Source organism: Diabrotica virgifera, chromosome 4, assembly GCF_917563875.1.
Source record: "Diabrotica virgifera virgifera chromosome 4, PGI_DIABVI_V3a".
NCBI lineage: Eukaryota > Metazoa > Arthropoda > Insecta > Coleoptera > Chrysomelidae > Diabrotica > Diabrotica virgifera.
Window position 1 is genome coordinate 235,892,051 of NC_065446.1, and position 16,738 is coordinate 235,908,788.

Consider the following 16,738-nt stretch of genomic DNA (forward strand, 5'->3'; position numbering starts at 1 on the left):
TCTTGGTATTTTTTAGATAAGCCAGTTTTTATCGGGATGCGGCTTCTTTTGTAATATGTTTACATAAAAATTTTATGGGGGATTTGTTCCTTTAAACCCCCCAAATCTTTGTGTACGTTCCAATTAAACTATTATTGTGGTACCATTAGGTAAACACAGTGTTTTTAAAACTGTTTTGCCTCTTAGTCTTTTTTTGATAAGTCACCTTGTATCGAGATGTGGCTTCTTTTTCAAAATATAGCTAATAATGTAAATTATAAAAAATAAATTTTCAGATTATTAACAGCTCTCTACAGGGTGTAACAAAAACACAGGTCATAAATTTAATCACATATTCTGGGACCAAAAATAGTTTGATTGAACCTAACTTACCTTAGTACAAATTTGCATATAAAAAAAGTTACAACCCTTTGAAGTTACAAAATGAAAATCGATTTTTCCAATATATCGAAAACTATTAGATATTTTTTATTGAAAATGGACATAATATGTGGTATTCTTATGGCAGTAGCATCTTAAGAAAAAATTAGAGTAAAATTTGGACTCCCCATAAAAAGTTTATGGGGGTTTTGTTCCTTTAAACTCCCCCAAACTTTTGTGTACGTTTCAATTAAATTATTATTGTAGTACCATTAGTTAAACACAATGTTTTTAAAACTTTTTGGGCTCTCAGTACTGTTCCGAAAAATCAGTTTTTATCAAGATATTTTGAATATATGTCAAATCCCCCACATATGTGTATATGGTTAAGTACGATTATGGAGACTTGGTAATAATATGAAAATTTATGTATGATTTACATTTTTAGGTATATTTTGCACCATATTAAAAAAGAAGCCACATCTAGATAAAAGGTGCCTTCTCGAAAAATTCCAAAGAGGCAAAAAAGTTTTAAAAACACTGTGTTTAACTAATGGCACCGCAGTAATATTTTAATTGGAACGTACACAAACATTTGGGGGGTTTAACAGAACAAAACCCCCATAAAATTTTTATGTAAATATATTCAAAAATAAGCCTCAACTCGATAACAACTGCCTTATCGAAAAAATACTAAGAGGCAAAAAAGTTTTAAGAATAATGAATTTAACTAACGGTACCACAATAAGAATTTAATTGAGACGTGCTCAAAGGTTTGGGGGGATTTAACGGAACAAAACCCCCATAAAATTTTTATGGGGTGCACAAATTTCAGTACAATTTTTCTTTAATATGTTCCTGCCATAAGAATGCCACATGTCCATTTTAAATAAAAAATCTGTAATAGTTTTCGATATATTCGAAAAAATCAATTTTAATTTGGTAATTTCAAAGGGCTGTAACTTTTTTTATGTGCATATTTTTTGTACTAAGGTAAGTTAGGTTCATTCGAACTATTTTTGGTCCCAGAATATGTGATTTAATTTATGACCTGTATTTTTGTTACACCCTGTATAATCGTACTTAACCATATACAAAGATGTAGTGGATTCGACAAATATTCAAAATATCTCGATAAACACTGGCTTATCGAAAAAGTAGTAAGAGGCAAAAAAGTTTTAAAAATATTGTACTTACCTAATAGCGCAACAATAATAATTTAATTGGAACGTACACAAAAGTTTGGGGGGGGGGGGTTTAAAGGAACAAAACCCCCATAATATTTTTAAGGGGTGCACAAATTTCACTTTAATTTTTTTTAAGAAGTTGCTACTATAAGAATGCCACATGTCCTTTTTCAATAAAAAATCTAAGTGTTTTCGATATATCAAAAAAAAAAAATCGATTTTCAGTTTGTAACTTCAAAGGTCTGTAACTTTTTTTGTCTGCATTATTGTATATAGGTAAGTGAGGTTAAATCAACCTATTTTTGACTCCAGAATCTGTGATATAATTTATGACCAATTTTTTCGGGACACCCTGTATAGAGTGTCCCAAAAGTAGCGGAACCGTCGAATATTTCTCGAAATATACATCGTATCGAAAAACTGAAAAATACGTGTCCAATGATTTTCAAAAATCTATCGAATGACACCAAACACTACCCTTCACACCACCCCTTAGAGGAGGGGTGGGGGGTAACTTTGAAATCTTAAATGGAAACCCCAAGATTTTGTTGCATATTTGGATTCCTTATATATTATATAAAAGTAAGCAACTTTTATTCGAGACATTTTTTTATATTCTGGATAGATGGCGCTATAATCGGAAAAAACCATTTATCCTGATACCATAGGTAAATTATAGAAACGGCCTAATATCTCAAGAAATACACTTCCAAATAAAAAACAAAAAAAACATATTATTTTTCAAAAACTTATCAAATGAGATCAAACACAACCACGCCTCTCCACACCCTAGAGGTGGGGTGGGGGGTAACTCTAAAATCTTAAATAGCAACCCCATTTTTTACTGCAGATTTTGATTCTTCATGAAAAACTAAGCAAAATTTATTCGAAACATTTTAGAATTGTTGATACTACTACTACTACATTGTTTGATTTGCTTGTCTGGATAATGATCAGAAGAAATGCGTTCAATGTGCTTCCCCGTTTAGGATTTTGTCCTCTTCAGGGTTTGTGGTGAATGTTTAGAGTTGGCAGCAAAAGCAAACAGTCCGAAAAACACATTGGGGCAAGCGCCGTGTCCTGGTGTTCTTGGATCCTTGGTTATGCCGGACGGTGGTGTCCAGAAGGCTAAGAAGTCAACAGAGAAGAAAGTTTGATGGATTGTTGTTGGTTCCATAGACATTTACGTGTACTGTCCGTGCTTTGCTCTCGACCAGTCTCCCTAGAAACCATTGTACAACGACAGGCGAACCTGCGTCCCTCGTCGGCGGTCAGGAGGTGGCTTTGAGCGCAGCGTGGACAGTGAGCGTTCGAGTGGAGAAAATAGTTGCGGCTATTTTCTTGGGACGAACAGGTATAATTGTGCAATGAAGTTGGGAAACCGCAAAAAACCAACTTCTCCCTGTTCGGGGTAGGGAAGAGGAAATGTTAGAGGTGGGTACGGTAGGCTAACGGGGTAGCCTCAAGGATGTTTTCGTACTCCACCGGGAGTTCGTCAATGCATGTTTGCATTAGACCGGACGGTACATGAATCTTTTTGCGTTTGGGCTTTCGGTGGAGTACGTGGACGGAAGATGAACAGGAACATTTGAGAGATTCTTGGGTGTCGGAAGGGGGGCCGTTGATTACTTTGATTGTGAAGTTCCTGTTCAGAGAGTTTATTCTCTCGGTGATTTTGGGGGTGTTCGAGATGTTATGGATTTCGTTTGAGGGATATCGCCAGTGCTCATAGTTACATCTACGCAAGACTCTACGCTCTGTCCTCAACAACCTCTCTTGTTTTTGTCTTGAGCAAAGAGAGTAGATACATGATTTGTACTCCATGACGGGTCGAATAAAGGTCTTGTAAGTGTGTATGAGAGTCTTCTTGTGTGTCTTGCCAATTTTTCCCGAGAGAGCGTTGAGAAGTCTGGCCCTGTTCCTTACCCTATCTAAAGTTGCCTTTAGATCTGCGTCCCAGTTGAGAGTCCTGGTAAACAGTACTCCCAAATAGTTCACAGTCGGGCTAACAACAAGCCTTTCTCCCAACAAACTCAGAGGATATTGGTCGTCTTCATTGCGAATGATTCTATTTGACACAGAAGGGGCGCGAAACACAATTGTTGTTGTTTTGTTAGCGTTGAGCGTGACTCTCCACTTACAACACCATTCGCCGACGCCGTCCAACAGAGCCTGGGCTCTTCTGAAGAGGAGTCTTGGGTTGTATCGAGAGGTAGTTGAGAGCAGAGTCGTGTCGTCTGCATAGAGAAACAGCCGAGTACCTGGGATATTTTGGTTAGTGATGTCGCTGTTGTAGATGATGTACAACAGCGGCGCTAGGACTGAACCCTGGGGAACTCCAGCTTGTGGAGTGAAGGGGGTGGACTTTTGATCGCATATTTTCACTCTGACAGTACGATTGTGGAGGTAGGAGTGAACAATTTTGGTAAATTGCAAGAATTGTTGATAGATGGCGCTAATAAATCGTCTATTTCCAATTATAGCGCCATCTATCAACAATTCTAAAAAATATTTCAAATAATTGTTGCTTAATTTTTCATGGCAAATCCAAAACTGTAATTAAAAATGCAGGTTGCTATTTAAGATTTTAAAGTTCTCCCCCACCCCACTTCTAGGGGGTGGGGTGGAGGGTCATCTTTGATGTTATTCCATAGGTTCTTGAAAAATATTACATACGTATTTTTTGGTCTTTCATTTGGAAGTGTATCTCTCGAGATATTAGACCTTTACTATAATTTACCTATGGAATCACGATAAACCGTTTTTCCGATTATAGCGCCATCTATCCACAATTCGAAAAAATGTCTCGAATAAAAGTTGCTTACTTTTACATAAGGAATCCAAATGTACTATAAAAACTTGGAGTTTATATTTAAGATTTTAAAGTTACCCCCCACCCCACCTCCAGGTGGTGGAGTGGGGTATCGTGTTTAGTGTCATTGGATAGATATTTAAAAATGATTGAAAACTTGTTTTTCAGTTTTTCGATCTGACGTTTAGTTCGCGAAATATTCGACCGTTCCCTACTTTTGGGACACCCTGTATAAAGTTTGCTATTGAATAAACTTGGTTTTAAAATTTTTGCTATTGAATAAAATAAAACAACCTGCTAGTTTTTACAATCATAAACTTGTCAGGATGACACTTTCTACAATTAAAACCACGTTTCAAAATTAAAATTTCCCTTGTTCCAGTGTTCCCATAAGTCAAAGTGTGTCTGACTAGACACCGTTAAGCTATTAATAAATTTTCAGCTTGCTATTAATAAACTTTTTTGATACGCAGGATCCAGGCCTATAAGAGATGCTTTTAAAAAGTTATAAGTACACAAATGTATAATTTTTAATAATTAACTACATACATAGGGTATCCCAAAAGTAGAGGGACAAAAAACACATGTTAACTATTTTTCAAAAGCCTATCGAATGACACCAAATACTATTCGTCATGTCCCCTGGGGGCGGGGAGGAGGTAACTTTGAAATTTTAAATATGGACACCAATTTTTTTTTTTTTTTTATTGCAGATTTATTCGAGAAATTTTTTAGATTTATTAGAGTCGGACGATTTATTAGATGTAGATGTTACTTATTTTTTCATGAGGAATCGAAGTCGGTAATAAAAGATAAGGCTCCGTATTTAAAATGTTATGTGTGTAAAACGTTGTGCAAAAACTACAGAGGTATAAGTATAACCAGTGCAATGGGGAGGTTGTATGGCCGAGTATTAAAGAAAAGGGTGGAATTAGAAATTCAGGACATGGAAGAACAAAGTGGTTTTCGCGCCGGTAGATCGTGCGCAGATAACATATTCGTGATGCAACAAATAATAGAGAAAAGAAGAGCAAGAAATCTGTCTACTCACCTAACATTTATTGATCTGGAAAAAGCCTACGACACGGTGCCTTTAAAGAAACTCTTTGAAATTTTGACCACGATAGGCATAAGCGAAGCATATGTGCGAGCAATTCAAACTATGTATCAAAATCCGAAAAGTTGTATTAAACAGGGAAAATCTATGTCGAAACTATTCCCTGTTAAAAAAGGTTTAAGGCAAGGGTGCTGCTTATCGCCAACACTATTTAAAATATACATCCAGAAAGCTCTGGAGCAATGGAGGAAAACAGTTGCTGGGATGGGAATAATGATTGAAGAAAACTGCTTAACAACTTTGTTTTTTGCTGATGACCAAGTAATTCTTGCCAACGATGAACATGATATGGATTATATGCTAAGAAAGTTACAGATCGAATATGAAAAATGGGGCCTATGTATGAACATGGAGAAAACGGAATATTTAAGAATAGGAGAGGAAACCGAAGATCCGGAATTAGAGTTAAGAAATATAAGGAAATGTAAGGAATATAGATATTTAGGAAGCATAATATCAGAAGAAGGAACTACAAAAAGAGACATACAGCATAGGATACAGCAAGGAAGAAAAGCAACTCGTATTTTAAATGGTCTACTATGGTCTAACAAGGTGAAGCTGAACACAAAGTTAACAATCTACACAACAATTGTGAAAACTATTATAACTTATGGAGCAGAGTGTTGGCAACTCACAGGAAAGGAAAGAAAAAATATAGAAGTAGCGGAAATGGATTACTTAGGTAGAGCATGCAGAGTATCTAGATTACAACATGTATCAAATGAGGAAATAAGACGACCGACAAATAGTTTATATTCCACGGTTGACCATATAGAAATAAAGAAATTGCTATGGTATGGTCATGTTATGAGGATGTCAGAGGAAAGATGGCCAAAAAGAGCATTAAATTACACACCCATAAATAGAAGAAGAAGAGGAAGGCCTACAGAAACATGGAAGAAAGGCATAGAACAGTCTATGGCAGATAGAGCTATTGACGAAAACGAATGGGTGGATAGAAAACGATGGCGAGCGAAATGTGGGATGCGGAGGAGACCGTAGGAACTCCACTACTTATATATATTTAAAATGTTAAAGTTAACCTCATCCTCAAACCTCCCGGGGGTGGAGTGGAGATCTTGTTTGGTGTTTCTTGGTTACAAAACCAAAAACATTTGTTTTTTTGTTTTTCATTGGGAAGTGTATTTCTCGAGATAATAGACCATTTCTATAATTTCCTAGGTTATCACGATAAATCTTTTTTCCGATTACAGCGCCATCTATCCACAATTCGAAAAATGTCTCGAATAAAAATGACTTATTTTTATGTAAAGAATCCAAATCTGCAATAAGAAATGGTGTTTCAAATTTTAGACTTTAATGTACCCCCAACCCCCCTATATAGGGTAGGGGGTCGTGTTTGGTGTCATTCGGCAGATTTTTAAAAAATATTCAATACTATACGTATTTTTCAGTTTTTCGGCCCGATGTCCATTTCGCGAAATATTTGACTGTCCCACTACTTTTGGGACACTCTATGTATCAGTTTATATAAGTAACTCAAAAAAATCTATTTTTTTTTTAATATATTTAATCTGTCTTTATTCATATCATAAGATAGTTCTAGGTATTCGTATAGTTTATAAACTGAGCCTAAACTTTAACTTTGTTACTTTTTCTGTTCTAAATCATATTCTGCAGATAATTAGGTTATATTCTCTTTAAGCTACGTGGCTATCGGATATAATGTTTAAAGATTTGTCGCTGTAGTTCCCCTTTACTAGTTCCTGCAAACACATTCCTTTACCCAAATTTCTGCTTGGAAGATAGTGGAGAACGGGTACAGAGAGTTTCTTGTTTCTTGTCTCACTACGTAGTTTTCTTTTTTTTTCCTAAATTTTTCCCATTTAAAAGGTCACTGTTCGTTACTGTTCTTCGCCACTCATTTCTGTCCATCGTGTCTTCGTTACCTAAACCTTTCTCCATAAGTCCTCTGCCACAAAGTCCTTCCGTCTTCTTGCACTACCTAGCAATAATATTTAATTTTCGGTGGATTGTGCTAAATAGAACATTTCTGTATTTTGCTCTTACCACAATTACTGGATCACATGCATAGGCTTAGACTTTTATCACCTGTACATCAAGGGGAGAGACAAGATCTATCTGAAGAACAAGGAAGGAGCATCCACGAGCTCAATAAGGCCACATAGACTACAAAATGGCAAATATTTTTGACGGCACCCCCGTAAACGTGTACTATTAGACGGAGAATCCTTCCATCGCCGGACCAAACAAAATCAGATGGCAAACATTTAGCCACAATGGTTTTTCTCAGAACCAACACTGGCTATAATAAGGCTAAATATTGAGAGCAGCACTAGAGCCAAAGAAGGTATCGTGTAAGTTTTTCAAAGAGAATAAGTATAACCCGGATATATGTTTTTCAATAATTACTAACCTCGAAGATCGATTTAGCAAACTAGAAATAGGACTCCATACAAGAAACTCAACATTTGAGTTGTTTTATTGGTCTGAAAGATATTTAGACCAATTACTGATATAAACATCTTTCCAATTGTCAGACCACAAGCTATCCAATTTAATATGAAATTTAGCTTTAAAATGTCAAAATGCAAATAAATCCAAAATCATGGAGAAGATCGAAAATAATAGCATTGTTAAAATCAGGAAACAACCCAGATAATACCAGTAGGAGACATTTTTCCGTGTTGAATTAGTTTTTCAAACTATTCGAGATACTTATTTTAGGCTAGAATAGAAAAATATATTGACAAGCACCTCATTCCACAACAAAAGGATATTCAGGCTCAGCAAATTTTACACCGGCCAAGTCCTCGCACTAATAGAACACTTTGAAGGGCGCTTCGAAGGAAAACTTCTAACAGGAGCTACTTTCTTAGATCTGAAAGCAGCCTATGGCACAGTTAGGAACCAGACATTGTTCCACAAAGTGTTCGATACTCTCGAATGCTGTTCGATTCTTTACTGCAAAACAATAGTTTTTTTCGTCAAATTGGAGGGTAAAGTAATCTGATAAAGAGTTCAAAAGAACGGCCTCTCACTACCAACTACCAACGGCCACAAACTGCCAACCCACGCTGACTGAATCCAAGCACTTACCTATTCTGACAGTCTCACAGGAAAAATTTTTGATAAAGATCTTAAACACAATGACTGCGTACTACCTGCAGAATTCCCTGAGACTCAATCTTATACAGTCCTACATACATACATCGAAGTAGGAGGGGAGAAAGCAATTCGGACTGTGGGCGTCCATGAGCCCTTTTGGTATAATCTCTTCTCCTTGCAGGTATTTTAGAATCAGCCTATTTTTCAGAATTGCTTTCATCCAGTTGCATATGTTAGTTAAATTTGATCAGTTACTAAAAAAGCGCCTATATGTAGAAAAGCGGTTAACGCAATATCCCCAATATTAATATATTTTATAATTGTATTTTATATGTATTTTTTTATTGTATTTGTTATTGTATTTTATATTGTATTTTATAATTTATTTTATAATTGACTTAGTGACTACCTCGTTTAGTTCTACCTCGTTCAGTGGTGTTTCTGTTAATTTGATAGGTTTTCATTGAGATTTTTCCTCTATGGCCCTCCTTACTATTAAGAACATACCATTAAGTTTCTATATCTATTATCTTTAACATAAATGGTGTAGGACTGATCGGCCGTATGATTTAGGTAGGGCGTTATCTTGTCGTTATATTTTGTATATATGTATGTTATAGTCAAAGCCCGAATTTCAGGCACTCCTAGGTTTGACTAGGCAATCCTCAAGTCTAACTGATGGTCTTAGTCAAAGCCCGAAATAAATTACAGTTTTAGCCTTTGACTATTCAAACCTAGGAGAGACTAAGTTGGCCAGGCAAAGGTCGAAATTTAATTTTATGAAATCGGGGTTTGACTAGTCAAACCCCGATCAGCTATTAAAATGTCGTAATTTGTTAGATTAGGCTTAATAAAACGTCATTTTATAAATTTAACGTTTACTGTTTTTATATTTTCGTAATTAAAGTAAAAAAAATTAGTCTGCCTTTAGCTGCCTTTAAAAACTACCTTTAAAAACTGCCTTTATCTTAAAAAAATTAGTATTTATTCTCACATGTTGACGCATTATGACATTTAGAGTTGCACAATAGGATGCAGACTCAGATCACTACCTAGTGGAAAGTAGAATAAGAGCCAGAATCTCAAACATTAAAAAAGAAAATGGATCCAAAATTGAAAATTATGAAATAAAAACTTAGCAGACAACAGCAAAAGGACCAAATAAAAAGAATATATAAAAGGAAGGCTAGAAAACAGACAAAAGCACGAGGATACAAACAGAATGGGAAGCGTATAAAAACATCATACAAGACGCTGCCAAAGAGACCTTGGGTCTACAAAAAAAGATCAAACCAACTGAAGGGAAGTGGTTCGATGAAGAGTGTTGTAACATAATAGAAAGAAAAAATAATGCATATCAACGACTACAACAACGACATAGAACAAGAGAGGCAGAGGAGGAATATAGAATGCTAAGGAGGGAAGAGAAGAAAATACACCGCACAAAGAAAAGAGAATATATAGAAAAAGAACTCCAAGAAATTGAAAAATTAAATAAACCAACAGAAACCAGAAAGATCTATCAAAAACTTAACAAAAGCAGAAAAGAATTTAAACCAAGAACAATGATGTGCAGAGACAAAGAAGGAGATATAGTAACTCAACAGAGCGAAATACTGCAAAGATGGACTGAATTCTTCAAAGAGAAGTTTGAACAAAACGGAGATCCACTATACGATGAAATTATACTGGATCAAACGGATACCAGAGAAACAATCCCCCCTTCAGAAGCTGAAATGCAAGAAGCAATTACCAGACTGAAAAACAACAAGTCACCTGGATTGAACAACATTAGCGCAGAATTAATAAAAGAAGGCGGAGACTCCCTATTGTATGCGATACACGAACTTATAGTGAACATATGGAATAATAAATAACTGCCACAAGACCGGAATACCGGAGTAATCATTCCACTACATAAAAAGGGAGATTAGCTTCAATGTAACAACTACCGGGCAATAACGCTACTGACTGTGGCATATAAAATACTGTCAAATATTGTGTCTGAGCGATTGAGACCATATGCGGAACAAATAGTTGGGCGATATCAATGTGGCTTCTGCAGGCAGAAGTCCACAATAGATCAGATCTTTGTTTTGAAACAAATCTTGGAAAAGACTAGTGAATTTAATATAGAAACACACCATATCTTCATTGATTTTGAGAGTGCCTATGATAGTATCCATCGAGAATTTCTCATCAACGCCCTGAAAGAGTTTAATATTCCAACTCATCTCACTGAAATAGTAAAAGAAACACTTAAAGTACAAAGCAGGGTTCGAATTCAAAACGCACTAACAGATACAATCCATGTTAGAGCGGGCCTACGACAGGGAGATGCCCTATCCTGTATTCTATTCAACATCACATTAGAGAAAATAATTAGAGAGTCAAAAGTCAACACCAGAGGAACAATAATAACAAAAAGTGTACAAATATTGGCATTTGCAGATGATGTTGATATCATAGCTAGAAGCAAAAGAGAAATGATAGAAGCATTTAATGCTATAGAAAGAGCGGCACAAAACAGTGGCCTAAATATTAATGAAATGAAAACCAAATACATGAAGGCCAGCAAATCGACTGGCCAAAGAAACCTACAGAATCTGACAATAGGAGACTATAACATCGAAGGCGTAAAATTTTTTACATATCTAGGTTCACTAGTTACCGCAGATAACAATGTCAGCGAAGAAGTTAAGAGAAGAATACATATTGCTAATAAAACATATATGGGACTCATTAAACATCTAAGATCTAACAACATCACGAGAAAAACCAAATGCAAAATATACAAAACCCTGATAAAACCGATCCTTATATATGGATCAGAGACATGGACACTGACGAAGAGCGATGAGAACTGATTAGGTACGTTTGAACGAAAAATCCTTAGACACATATATAAGGGGGTGAAAGAAAATGACGTATGGCGCAGAATATATAATTTTGAGCTGTACGCAGCATACAACGAACCCGACGTCATAACATCCATAAAGATCGGACATCTGCGCTGGATGGGCCATGTTGAACGAATGTTGGAGATCGAAACACCAAAACACATAATGAAGCAAATACCAGTAGGGAGAAGGTCAAAGGGAAGACCAAAACTTAGATACATGGAACAACATCTGAAATCACTTGAGATTACCCACTGGAAGAACAAAGCAAGGAACAGAACAGAATGGCGGAAAATTCTAGAACAAGCCAGGACCCAAAAAGGGTTGTCGAGCTACTGATGATGATGAATAGGTTAGACCTTTTACACTTACATAATTTTGAAGAGCTTTCCTTATTGAAGTAGCATTTTATAAAGCCTTGTCGTCCAAATTTAGAATCCTTTGTACTAATTTCTCTTAGAGACAGCTTAACGTCTGGAACATCTTCAAAATTAAAAAAATTCTCTTTGCATTCTCTTATTTGATTTTTTGGAAGGAGTGTATGTATTGTTCCGTATCTCGTACCAAATCTATATAAACCGTCAATTGTTTTATCTTGTATGATACCGAAAATAATTCGAGCATCTCCTTTGTCTCTATCAAAGCTGGGGATAGGTATTGTTACAGTTTTTCCAATCGAAATTGGAGAAAATTTTTTTTCACTTAATTGTTTCATAGCGTTATCCTGGACATGAAGACCTTCAATCGCCTTTCCTTTATTTATTTTAATCTTTTCTGTCTATGCACAACGCATGCATGTAATTTTTCTTTTAAAACATTCATAGTATGCATCAAGTTTGCTGTCAGAGCACACAACATGTACCTCCTGATTACAAATTATGCACGTATGTGCGTCAGAGCTCTCTTTTTGGCAAATACAACAAACCACATCTGAAGAAGTAATCTAAATTGTTTGCAAAAACTGTCTCTAAGATAAATTAGTACAAAAGATTCTAAATTTGGAGGACAAGGCTTTATAAAATGCTACTGCAATAAAAAATGCTCTTCAAAATTATGTAAGTGTAAATTACGACATTTTAATAGCTGATCGGAGTTTGACTAGTCAAACCCCGATTTCATAAACTTAAATTTCGACCTTTGTCTGACCAACTTAGTCTCTCCTAGGTTTGACTAGTCAAAGGCCGAAAGTGTAAATTATTTCGGGCTTTGACTAAGACCGTCAGTTAGACCTGGGGATTGCCTAGTCAAACCTAGGAGTACCTGAAATTCGGGCTTTGACTATGACATATATATGTTATAGTCAAAGCCCGAATTTCAGGCACTCCTAGGTTTGACTAGGCAATCCTCAGGTCTGACTGACGGTCTTAGTCAAAGCCCGAAATAAATTCGAGTTTCGGCCTTTGACTAGTCAAACCTAGGAGAGACTAAGTTGGTCAGGCAAAGGTCGAAATTTAATTTTATGAAATCGGGGTTTGACTAGTCAAACCCCGATCAGCTATTAAAATGTCGTAATTTGTTATATTAGGTTATATTTAGGTTTAATGTTTATTATTTTTATATTGTCGTAATTAAAATAAAAAAATTAGTGTTTATTCTCACATGTCGAGGCATTATGGCATTTAGATTTGCACAATACGTTAGACCTTTTACACTTACATAATTTTGAAGAGGATTTTTTATTGCAGTAGCATTTTATAAAGCCTTGTCCTCCGAATTTAGAAACTTTTGTACTAATTTCTCTTAGAGGCAGCTTAACGTCTGGAACATCTTCGAAATTAAGTAAATTCTCTTTTTATTATCTTATTTGATTTCTTGAAAAAGGGTGTTTATTTTTCCTTATTTCGTACCAACTCTATAATAACCCTCAATTGTTTATCGTCAATTGTGAAAGAAGATATTGCAATACTAACGAAGCCCCTGGACCGTCGCGCGTCGTCACTAGGAGAGGAAGAAAATGGTCAAACAATTCAGATTACTTCTTCAGATGTGGTTTGTTGTATTTGCCAAAAAGAGAGCTCTGGCGTACAAACGTGCATAATTTGTAGTCAGGTGGTACATGTTGTATACGCTGACAGCACACTTGGTGCATACTATGAAGGTTTTGAAAGAAAAGTTACATGCATGCGTTGTGAACACACAGAAACGATTAAAATAAATAAAGGAAAGACGATTGAAGGTATTTATGCCCAGGATAATGATATGGAAAAATTAATTAAATGAAAAAAAATCCTCCAATTTCGATCGGAAAAACTGTCACAATACCGATCCCTAGCTTCGATACAGCCAAAGGAGATGCTCAAAATATTTTGGCAAACAATTGACTGTTTATATAGAGTTGGTACGACATACGGAACAATAAACACACTTTTTTCAAGGAATCAAATAAGAGAATGCTAAGAGAATTTTCTTAATTTCGAAGATGTTTCAGACGTAAGCTGTCTCTAAGAGAAATTAGTACAAAAGATTCTCAATTTGGATTACAAGGCTTTATAAAATTCTACTGCAATAAGAAATGCTCTTCAAAATTATGTAAGTGTAAAAAGGTCTAACGTATTGTGCAAATCTAAATGCCATACTGTCTCAACATGTGAGAATATCCACTATTTTTTTTTATTTTAATTACGACAATATGAAAATAATAAATATTAAAATTAAAAAATGACGCCTTATTAAACCAAATCTAATAAATTAGATATTTTAAGCTATATCGGGGTTTGACTAGTCAAACCCCGATTTCATAAAATTAAATTTCGACCTTTGCCTGACCAACTTAGTCTCTCCTAGGTTTGACTAGTCAAAGGCCGAAACTCGAATTTATTTCGGGTTTTGACTAAGACCGTCAGTCAGACCTGGGGATTGCCTAGTCAATCCTAGGAGTGCCTGAAATTCGGGCTTTGACTATAACATATACACTGTACACCATCCTTACAATTATTATTCTCCAAGTCTTTGCCATCATGTCTTATAGGTTGATCTCGTCCCTGTGCCAAATATTAGAAAATAATATTTTAAATAATAATAATAATTATTGTCGTGCTGACACTGCTGACGTGTATAATGAAAGCCTGAAAAACTTCTATAAGAAATCCTTTTCACTTTTCTTATCTATTTTTGATGCTGTAATTTTTGTGTGTGTATCCCAATTTCCCAATTCTTTGTCTTTATTCGATGGCATCCTTATCTCTTTTCGTAGTTTTCCAACTCTCTGCTGCACAAAGGCGTTTGTTTGTTGTTGGTTTCTAGTAACCCTGTATATGAGAAGTTATAACACGTTCGACGAACTTCATATTCAAAGTTTAATTATTGTTATAAAAAATTAATTTAGAAGCAATTACCAAAAAGGGCTTTGTTTCTCGTTTAAGCTGAAATGTATTTGAGTATTGTTGTTTTAATTTTTAGTTCATCAAATCATTTGGTATTAACATTTATGCAATGAAGTGATCGGTGAATAGTTCAAAAACAAGTTACCATTATTTATTAAAATCAAATTACGTTGCAACAACTCTTCGTAATAACTTTGTTTACACTCAATTTCGTTTATTACTTTTGAAGCTTAATGCGGTTTATGCAGAATAATTTGATTACAGCTTCAATAAATCGTATTTATGCTTAATTGAGTATTAGTTGATCTACACACTGTCAACTGGAAATTATCTCGCGCTAGTAGCTTCAATGTAGTAAGCAGTTGTTGATATATTTTGTGATATAATATGATAACAGTATTAATAGTCCAGGAGGAATCTGTCAAAAAGCAGACCGTAATGGACATTTTCCATAGGAGTCTATTTTTTGCTGGAATCACTTTAATATGTAACTTGTATCAATAATCATGATATGCGCCAGTTTCAAACCTTGTGATTAATTGTTTAACAAAATCGTAAAAAAAAATTGGGTTTCTGTGTCCATATTTTCGCCTATAACTCGAGAGATATTACTCATACAAAGAAAATTATACCTACAGGGAAAAAGTTTCGTTTTCCAATATTGCATATTATTTGAATAGTCAGAAATTGAAAATGTTATGTTTATTGTATAAAAAATAGCAAAAGTTGGGAAAAAAGAGCCAAACAATGGATAAGAGTTTCTGCTTTAAATTTTTTCGACACCTTAAACGAAACTTATAGCCTTCATATCCATTCTCAGCGAATACTTCAAGAAATTAAAATTATGACCAAGTACATGATACAAAAACTGAATAGGGATGGGAAAAACCTACCGGTTTAAACCTAAAACCGGTTTTTTTACTTCGCAATAACCGGTTTTACCGGTTGCTTTTTTGTCCCGGTTATAACCGGTTTTTTCTTTTTAAAGTAAAAACCGGTTATTAGGCTTTTACGGTGATTGGGATTAGGTTAGGTATTATTTTGGATCCCAATTATAATTATTATTCTCAAGTAATTATTGCAAACAAAACCATAATTCAAATTTTATTTTATTTTATAAAATACAGAAGCAAACTGAAAGTGCAATCTCACATCAGCCAGAAACAATTATTAAGTTTTATTATATTATTTCCTTGAAAAGGTATTTGTAATCATAATATTTACATAAGAAGTGATCTGGTTGAATTAGACGCAAACGCAAACATCATCTATTTTTCACACTTAACTCTTGACATTGAAAGTGGGTGAATGACTTTTTCTGATTACCAAAAATAATGCTCTGACTATGAATATCGAAGTATCGCAAGCTAAAGTGTATTGTAAATGTAACTTTGTAACTTATTGGATTAAAAATCCGAAAACCGGTTTTTCCAAAAACCAGTTTTTTTGGCCGGTTATAACCCCCAGGTTAAACTCTAAGCAAAAAAAAACGGTATAACCGAAAACCGGTGTTTTGTCAAAAACCGCCATCCCTAAAACTGAAGTATCAACTTTTCATCTCAACAACAGGCTGACAAACAGAGAATTACGAGTGTCTTTTGATGATAAACTGTTGAAACATAATAAATACATAAAAAACCTTGGGGTAACTGTAGACAGAACGTCCGCTCCCATTCAGAGAACACCTGACGAAAACAGAGCAAAACTGAAAACACGTAACAATATAACACAGAAACTCTGCGGCACTACATGGGGGTCCACAGCATCAACTTTAAGATCTTCTGCTATTGGTCTGATATACCCGATGTCAGAATACTGTGCACCATTGTGGTTAAATGGCAGGCATACCCACCTGGTCGACACTCGCCTAAACCGTGCTATGCATACGATAACAGGAACAATTATGCCAACCCCTTCAATGTGGCTACTAACGCTTAGTAATATAGCAC

The 16,738-nt window shown here is 35.2% G+C and overlaps 1 protein-coding gene across 1 annotated transcript in view; it reads left to right on the forward strand.

The window, feature by feature from the left end:
- LOC114338937 (uncharacterized) overlaps nt 1–16,738 on the forward strand; it is a 221,595-nt gene that overhangs the window by 76,786 nt on the left and 128,071 nt on the right. The window lies entirely within an intron of this gene.